The sequence below is a fragment of the Colobus angolensis genome, unplaced genomic scaffold (genome assembly GCF_000951035.1).
Source record: "Colobus angolensis palliatus isolate OR3802 unplaced genomic scaffold, Cang.pa_1.0 Scaffold321, whole genome shotgun sequence".
In the NCBI taxonomy this organism is placed as follows: domain Eukaryota; kingdom Metazoa; phylum Chordata; class Mammalia; order Primates; family Cercopithecidae; genus Colobus; species Colobus angolensis.
In genome coordinates this window covers 2,298,725-2,307,884 of record NW_012116500.1, presented here as the reverse complement: position 1 = coordinate 2,307,884, position 9,160 = coordinate 2,298,725, and the positions used below count along the sequence as shown (strand labels likewise).

Here is a 9,160-nt window from a genome sequence, read left to right as displayed (position 1 = left end):
ATCAATATTACCACTATTATGAGCTAGTAATTTATCTTTTTAATAGTTTGTTTATTTTTTCTCATCATTATGCCTTTGGATTCTTTTTGTTGTTTTTCTCTGCATTGCAATATTATCTAAATTTCTTGAGAAAATATGTATGAATGATAATCTTTCTACATCCCTTAATAATAGAGCAAAACTTTATTTTCCTTCAAATTTAAATTATAATTTTGTTGGGTATATAATTATTGTTAAAGAAAAACTTGCCATGAAAAAAATCATTCCATATTGCAAAGTAAAAAATCTGATTATGACATGATTCTCATTTCTTCTGTTGTAAACTGTATTTTTACATCTGAGCATTTGGAATTTATTCATTTTTGAAAGATAGATGATAGGTAGGTAGGTAGGTAGGTAGATAGATAGATAGATAGATAGATAGATAGATAGATAGATAGATAGATAGATAGAAAAACTGTATATATAGTTTTATTCTATCTTGGAGAACTTGACCCACAGAATAAAAGCATCTGTATATAGCTTTTCATAAAGAGCATTGAGTAATCTGTCCTTAATGTCTTTTTTTCTGAAATTATCTTACTCAACACTTAATGTGTCTTAAAGTATCCTTTTATTCTAAAGACAAAAATTTTTAACTAGGCAAATGTTCTTATATTTCATGTTTTACTATTTGTTCTCTTCAGTATTTTCTGCCTTCTCAAATGTGTTTTTAGAACAATCTTTATTTTAACTTTGACATATACATTTATTTATATTTTTAGAGAAAAAATTTAAATTTTTACATAAGAAAACTGTAAATATTCAAGTTTTCATTATATATATTCTCTCAGGTTCAGCTGTTTTTTCTGTTTGTCTTTTCTTTCTTGCCATTACTTTTTCTCAACTTTAAAACAATTCTGTACATATTTGTCAATATTTATAAGGTACGTGAATAAACTTTGTGTCAAGTTAGCATATGTAGGTCTCCTTTATCAGCGGATCTTTAAATGAGTTGAACATAGATTTTCTTTTAGTTTGTAAACAACAATCAAATACGAGGGTAGACAACACCCACAACTGGTTAAAAAAAAAATGCTTTTTTTCTGCGCATCAAGTTCTCCTCCAGGATGGAATAAAACACAGTAATTTTCTTTTATTTTCTGTATTCTTTAGGAAGTCTGGAGTTACTTGGGAATCTGCTTTGCTTTTTTCCTGGCTCGTTAAATACTTTCCAATTGAAAAAATATTTATGCTTTAAGTAACACATGACAGTCTAGAGTAAAATTAGCTTTAATTGTATCAGAAACATTTACTAAAGTTACAAGTAATTTATTACCTTTTTGGCATAAAGTGTATCTGATTCTGATATTCTAGTCACTGATATCTACTATTGTTCTATTTACTAGATTTTGTTCTGAATTACACACATGCCCTTTTTTTGTATTAAAACTGTCTTAAGATGCATAGTTTCCAAAGAGCAAAGACAGCTCTATTACATTTTTTCCAGGAATCAACTAGTCTATCAAAAAATCTCTTAGTATTTGCTAAAAATATATGTTTCCATGCATTTTGGATGGTTATTATGCTTTGAGATAATAGAAATGGAAAGATAATTAACAAAGATATTAATTTTTGCCATTTTCAAAAATATTCTTACTTTTCAACATTTTAGAATTACGATACCAGATCTATTTCATTTACTATATTGAAGATTCAAGTCAGACCCATGCACAGCAATGTGTTTAATGACTAAGGACCTGCCAGATTGTCAAAACCAGTGTGTACATAAGCAGCAATAATAGTAATCTTTGAAAGATCTGAAAACTAGTTATTTGCTATAGTTCTTCTATTCCTTAAAAAAGAGAGTTAGGCCTGCAGTCTTGCTGCAGTGTCAGAATCTTGTCTTTTATTTCCCCTTATTGACCTTGTAATATGAAACCTATGACTGGGATTATTTGCCATGGAACTTTTTTTTAACTTTTATTCTAGGTTTGAGGGTACATATACAGGTTTGTTATATAGGTAAACTGCATATCGCAGGGATTTGTTGTGCAGATAACTTCATCACCAGATAATAAACACAGTTCTCAATAGGTAGTTTTTTGATCCTCACCCTTCTCCTACCTTCTGCCCTTAGTAGGCCCTGGTTCCTCTGTTTGCGTCCGTCTGTACTCAATGTTTAACTCCCACTTATAAGGCATTTTGTTTTCTGTTCATTTTGTTGCACATTTCTGTTCTGTTACACATTTCTGTTCACAAAACAAAATGTGGCATTTTATTTTCTGTTCCTGTGTTAGTTTGCTTAGGAAAATGGCCTCCACATCCATCAGTGTTTCTGCAAAAGACATTATCTCGTTCTTTTTTATGGCTGTATAGTACTCCATGGTATACGTGTACACCATAGAGGAAGGGATGAATAGTCAGAGCGCAAGAATTTTTAGGGCAGTGAAAGAATTCTGTATGATACTATGGTAGATATCTGTCATTATATATTTGTGAAAAACCATGTAATTTATAATAACAACTGTAAACAATGGCATTTTGGAGATGATGTGCTAATGTAGGTCATCTGTTATAACAAAGGAACCACTTTGGTGGGGAATATGAATAGAGGGGGAGGTTGTGTGTGGGGGGAAGGCAGGGGGCATATGGGAACTCTCTACTTTCTGCTCAGTTTTGCTCTGAACCTAAAACTTCTCCAAATAGTAAATTTTATTTTAAAAAAAGAATAAAGCAATATCATCCCTTTCTAAAATCTTTTAGAAAGGATTTATTAAATCGTCTTGAGACAGAATACAACTAATATAAATTTACTATGGTAGAAGTTGATTTAACTAAGTTTCCATTATATTTTTAAAATAAATATTCACTGCACATCATGTTATGTGAAGTTTCTGTCTGCCTTTAAACAGTGGAGGGGAACTCTTAATAGACAATTGCTCATTAAAATCTGGTCATTGTAATCAGTATTTTGATTTACCGCTGTTGTTCACAATTAGAGAGCAACAAAAAACCACTGTGTACTCTTGCAATTGTCCAGCTAAACCTTGATAATATTTATCGTAAGCTTTAAGAAGTAACATAAAATAGGAAGAAGCAATTACCTTACTATTTTTAGTATTTTAAAGCCATTATATTTTTAAAGAAAGTGTTATTATTTAGAACAAAGTAATGTGTTCCTTGATGTTAAAGAGTGATTCTGAAGTTTAAACTCAGACTGAGAATACTTCTGGGAATAATACAAACTTATCATGGGGTTAATGACCCAGAACTCCTGTCCAATCAACACTCTTTGTTAAGGAATAAAAGCATTCATTTGATATTTCCCAAAATAATATGGAATTAAATGCAACAATTAACATAACAATTTATTCATGATTTTTCTGTGAAATAATCCCAAACCAGAAATATTTCAGAAATATTTTATGAAAGAATAAAGTGAGAGTAATTATATATATGTGTTTGTGTGTGTGTGTATATATATTATATATATATGTATATAAAAAGAGAGATATCAACCAGAATTTGCACAACTCTATAGACTTGTATTTCGTTAAACACTCGTTCCTCTCAGTGGAAAAGTGATTTTGGTTATTTAAAACAGATAAGCCTCTTCAGATCTGAAAGAATCTGTGTCATCAAATTTCAAAGGCAAGTACCTGAATTTTCATCTAAATAGTTTGATTCAAATTGACCCACATGTATAGTGATGATGTCTTAAATCATAAGTAACTTTTTTTCTTTCATTTTATAATGGATGTCCCTAGGATACATGATATTCACAATGTCATTTAAGCAAAAAATGAAAACAATCAATCAATTCACACACAGACATAAATGCAAATTAGTGATAGGCATTTTTTACTGAAATCAAAATATTACTCAAAATATCAACTTATTAGTTTTAAAGTTTCTTACAGATAAATAACAAAAGGCAAGAATATTGAGGAAAATACTGAAAACAAAGAGCAGTGTGTACATTGCACCACCAATTATAAAAACATAAACATATGATTGAAATATCGTGGTACTGATACACAAATAGACAGATAATCCAATGTAACAGAATGAAAAATACAGTGATAAACCCAAGTGCATATGGAAATTTAGTGTATAACTATGGTGGCATGTGAAATTAGTGGGAAAAAGATGAACTGTTTAATAAATGATATCTTTATAGCTATTTAGAAAAAAATGATGTCTTTGTAGCTATTTAGAAAAAAAATGAAATTAGAATGATATTTTATTGTATACTCTAATATAGATTCCACAATACGAGCTTAAATATAGAAAATAATACTATAGAAGTTCTGGAATTAAACATGGATGATTTCTTTTATAGCATGAGAGTGGGGAAAACCTTCCTACTATGATGGAAAATTCCCCAATTAAGTGTAATGTGGATTTTTCTGTAGATGTGCATTCTCAGATTAAGGAAGTTCATTTTTCTCCCTAATTGACTGATAGCTTTATTTTTAATACAAATGGACATTGGATTTTATCAAATGCTTTTGGTTTCCTTTGCACCTGTCGAGATGATAATTTTCTTTTCCTTATTAGGTTGTTCATATTGCAAATACATTGGTCTTCAAGTGATAAACCAACTTTGCATATTTGGGGGAAAAAAACTTGGTAATGATTAATTACTCTTCAAAAAGATGTTTGTGTTTGCTGAAATTTTGGTTAAAATTATGGCATCTATTTTCATGACAAAAATTTATCAGGTTTCTTTATTTGAATTTTTTGATTGCTCTGAAATCTATTTGTCAGATAAAAACACATCCATACCAGCTCTCTTTTCTTCAGGATTAGCATGGTATAGTTTTCCATTTGCCACCTTTTGGTCTATTTTTAAAATTTATGATATGTTTCTTCCAGGCAGCATGTAGTAGTATCTTACTTTTTTTTTTATCCAACTTGGTTATCTCTGCCTTTTAATTGGGATGCTTAAACTGTAGCTAATGTAATATGAAAGCTGATAAATCTAGTTTTCACATCTAGATTTTGTTTTCCATTTCTCCCATCTGTTTTTTTATTTGATTGTTCTCCCTTTTTCTCTTTTATAAATGCTTTTGAAGTAATTCAATACTCTTTATTATTCCATTTTATCTTCTTTGTACTTATTAGTGCTTGCTCTATCTTGTGGTTTTAGTGATGCTTTAGGATTGTTAGTATTCATGTTTAACTTATAGTATTCCTTCAAGACATATTATACCACTTGTGGTATAGTTTAGGAAATTACAATTGTATACTTCTTTTTCTTCTCTCCTGATCTTATGCTATTATTATATATTTACCTATACATATGTCATAAACCTCACATTCGATCATTATTGGCTTATTATCTTTCCAAGAGCCTTAAAATAAAAACATTATCTCATATATTCTTCTTTCATCTTACATCATTTCCTATCTGCCTAAAGGCATACTTTGAACATTTTTTCTCGTGTGGGTCTCCTGGTGAATTCTTTCATGGTTGGTATCTAAAATAAGTGTTCATTTTGCCTTTATTTTTTAAAGATATGTTCGCTGAGTTTGACATTCTAAGGTGCTGGGTTTTTTTCCTCTCAGTATTTTAAATATGTTGTTCCAGTAGTCATCCTCGTGTAGCCTTGGTGCTGCAAGCGTCTCGGGCATGCAGTGCCCTTGCTCTCCAGTACTCATAATCCTTTTCCTTTTATGATGCCTGATGAAGAGGAGGAGGTAGAGATTTGCACTTTTCAGGCATAAATTGCCCAACTCATGTCTCTCATCATCAATACCTTCTATTCCAACAAAGAGATTTTCCTTTGGAAAAGATTTCTAATGCATCTGATCCCTTGAACAAGATTTACTATGAGAGCCTTCCAAGTTCGACAGTGGTAAAGAGCTAAACATTGACATCATCCCCAACCCTCAGGAACACATCCTGACTTGCTGGGCACAGGCATTGGTATGTCCAAGGCTGATTTAATAAATAATTTGGGAACCATTGCCGAGTCTGGTACTAAAGCATTTATGGAGGCTCTTCAGGCTGGTGTATTCATATCCATGACCGGGCAATTTGGTATTGGCTTTTATTCTGCCTACCTGGTGGCAGAGAAAGTGGTTGTGATCTCAAAGCACAGCAATGATGAACAGCCTGCCTTGGAGTCAGTCTTCTGTAGGGCATTCCTTCATTGTATGTGCTGACCATAGTGAGCCCATTGGCTGGAGTACCAAAGTGATCCTCCACCTTAAAAAAGACAAGACAGTACTTAGAACAGAGGCAGGTGAAATAAGTAGTGAAGAAGCAATCCTAGTTCATATGTTATCCCATCACCCTTTATTTGGAGAAGGAATGAATGAAAGAAGAAAATCAGTGACAATGAGACAGAGAAAGAGAAAGGAGAGAAAGAAGAGGAAGGTAAAGATGATGAGGAAAAGCTCAAGATTGAAGATATGGGTTCAGATGAGGAGGATGACAGCAGTAAGGATAAGAAAAAGAAAACCATGAAGATCAAGGAGAAATATATCCATCAGGAAGAGCTAAATGAGACCAAGCCTATCTGTACCAGAAACTCTGATGACATCAGCCAGGAAGAGTATGGAGAATTCTGCAAGAGCCTCACTAATGACTAGGAAGTCCACTTGGCATTCAAGCATTTCTCTGTAGAAGGTCAATTGGAATCCAGGGCATTGCTATTCATCCCTTGTCAGGAGCTCCCTTTGACCTCCTTGACAAGAAGAAGAAAAAGAACAACGTCAAAGTCTGTGTCCATCGTGAGTTCACCATGGACAGCTGTGAGAAGTTGATACCAAAGTATCTCAGCTTGATGTGTAATGTCATTGATTGTGAAGCTCTGCCCTGGAACATCTCCCAAGAAGTGCTCAAGCACAGAAAAATCTTGAAAGTCATTTGCAAAAACATTGTTAAGAAATGCCTTGAGGTGAGGCATGGTGGCTCACTCCTGTAAACTCAGGCCAAGGCGGGTGGATCACTTGAGGCCAGGAGATGGAGAACAGCCAGGTCAACATGGTGAAACCCCATCTCAACTAAAAACACAAAAATTAGCCAGGCATGGTGGTGCATGCCAGAAATCCCAGCTACTTGGGAGGCTGAGTCAGGAGAATCACTTGAACCCAGGAGGCGGAGGTTGCAGTGAGCCGAGATCATGCCACTGTACTCCAGCCTTGGCAACAGAGACTCTGCTTCAAAAACAAAACAAAACAAAACAAAATAACAAAAGAAAAAAGGAAAAAGTATCTTGAGCTCTTCTCTGTGCTGGCAGAAGACAAGGAGAATTAGAAGAAATTCTGTGAGAGATTCTCTAAAAACCTAAAGCTTAGAGCCCATGAGGACTCCACTAACCAGCTATGTCTGTTTGAGCTGCCGTGTTTTTATGCCTTCCAGTCTGGAGATTAGATGGAATTTCCATCAGAGTATGTCTCTCGCATGAAGGAGACACAGAATTCCGCCTATGACATCACTGATGAGAGCAGAGAGCAGGCTGCCAACTCTGCTTTGTGGAGCAAGGATGGAAGCAGGGTTTGAGGAGGTGCACATGACCAAGCCCACTGCATGCAGCAGCTCAAGGAGTTTGATGGGAAGAGTCTGGTCTCAGTTACCAAGGAGAGTCTGAAACTACCTGAGGATGAGGAGGAGAAAAAATGGAGGAAAGCAAAGCGAAGTTTGAGAACTCTGCAAGCTCATGAAATAATCTTCCATAGGAAGATTTACAAAGTGGCTATCTCCAACAGTCTTGTGTCTTCACACTGCTACATTGTGACCAGCACCTACAGCTGGACAGCCAACATGGGGTGGCTCACGAAAGCCCAGGCACTTCGGGACAGCTCTATGGTGGGCTACATGATGGCCAAAATGCTCCTGGAGATCAACCTCAACCACGCCATTATGGAGACACTGCTTTAGAAGACTGAGACAGACAAGCACAACAAGGCTGTCAAGGACCTGGTGGTCCTGCTGTTTGAAACCACACTGCTCTCTTCTGGTTTCTCTCTCAAGGATCCCCAGACCCACACCAGTGGCATCCACTGCAAGATCAGGCTGGGTCCAGGTTTCAATGAAGGCAAAGTGGCAGCAGAGGAATCCAGTGCTGCCATTCCTGATGAGGTTCCCACCTCTTGAGTGTGATGAGGATGTGTGTCGCATAAAGGAAGTAGATTAGGAGTTTATACTTGGAAGCCTTGTGCCCTCTGTATAGCGTCCCCATGGCTTCCTTCACAGCCTTGAGTGGCCCATCCCACCTGGCTCCCTCTGCTGATGTCTGGTGGTTTTTCCCTCCTGTCCTTACGTCTAATGCAAGAAACAAGGGCCTCAAGCCCTAGTCCCTCTCTGCTTTGACAACAGCATTGGATGTTGTGTATTTTTGTTGTTCTGAAATAAAGGTATGAAAAATAAAGATGATGTTGCTTAATAAAAAAATTAAATCATATTAATAAGATAACAACATAGTTCTATTACCTTTTCACTTATTTTGTTTCTGGTAAGAAACATACTGTCATCCTTATGACAAAAAATAATAAGTATTATCTTTCTGACTGCTCTTGAGATTTTATTATTGTTTTTGAGTAATTTGATTATGACATACCTTGGTGTAGTTTTCTCCATGCTTCTAGTCCAGAAACTTTTTAAATGTTTTGGACCTTTGGGTTTACTGTTCTCACCAAATTTGAAAATGCCCAAGCCATTATTTCCTCAATAAGTTTTTTTTTTTTTCTATTGTCCCTCTCCTCTTTTTCAGGAACTTAAATTACACTGATGTTAAAGCCCATTGTAACTACACGGTGCTCACTGATGCGCTGTTCATTTTTCTCACCCTCTTTTCTTTTTGTTTTATTTCAGGTAGTTTATATTGCTAGGTATACAAGCTTACTAATGTTTTCTTCTTCAGCATATGATCTACCATTAATACCATACAATGTATTTTTTCATCTCTGAAATTTTAGCATTCAACTATAGACGTTTTTGACTGTAGTCTTTCTCATATCTCCCATGTTCCTACTGAAATTTTGAACACAGTGATATAGTTGTTAACTACTTAATGCCTGAATGTCTGCTAAGTGTAGCATCTATATTAGTTACGAGTTAGTTCTGATTGATTGATCTCTTTGTTATTGGTCACGTTTTCCAGCTTCTGCAAATGCCAGCAAATTTTGATTGGATAGTAGCCTAACAGTCATTATGAGTTTTACCTTG

At 34.8% G+C, this 9,160-nt stretch overlaps 1 pseudogene; it reads left to right on the top strand.

Moving 5' to 3' along the window:
* The first annotated feature begins 5,664 nt into the window (after positions 1–5,664).
* Positions 5,665–8,129, top strand: LOC105518590 (annotated as a pseudogene).
* Positions 8,130–9,160: the final 1,031 nt, after the last annotated feature.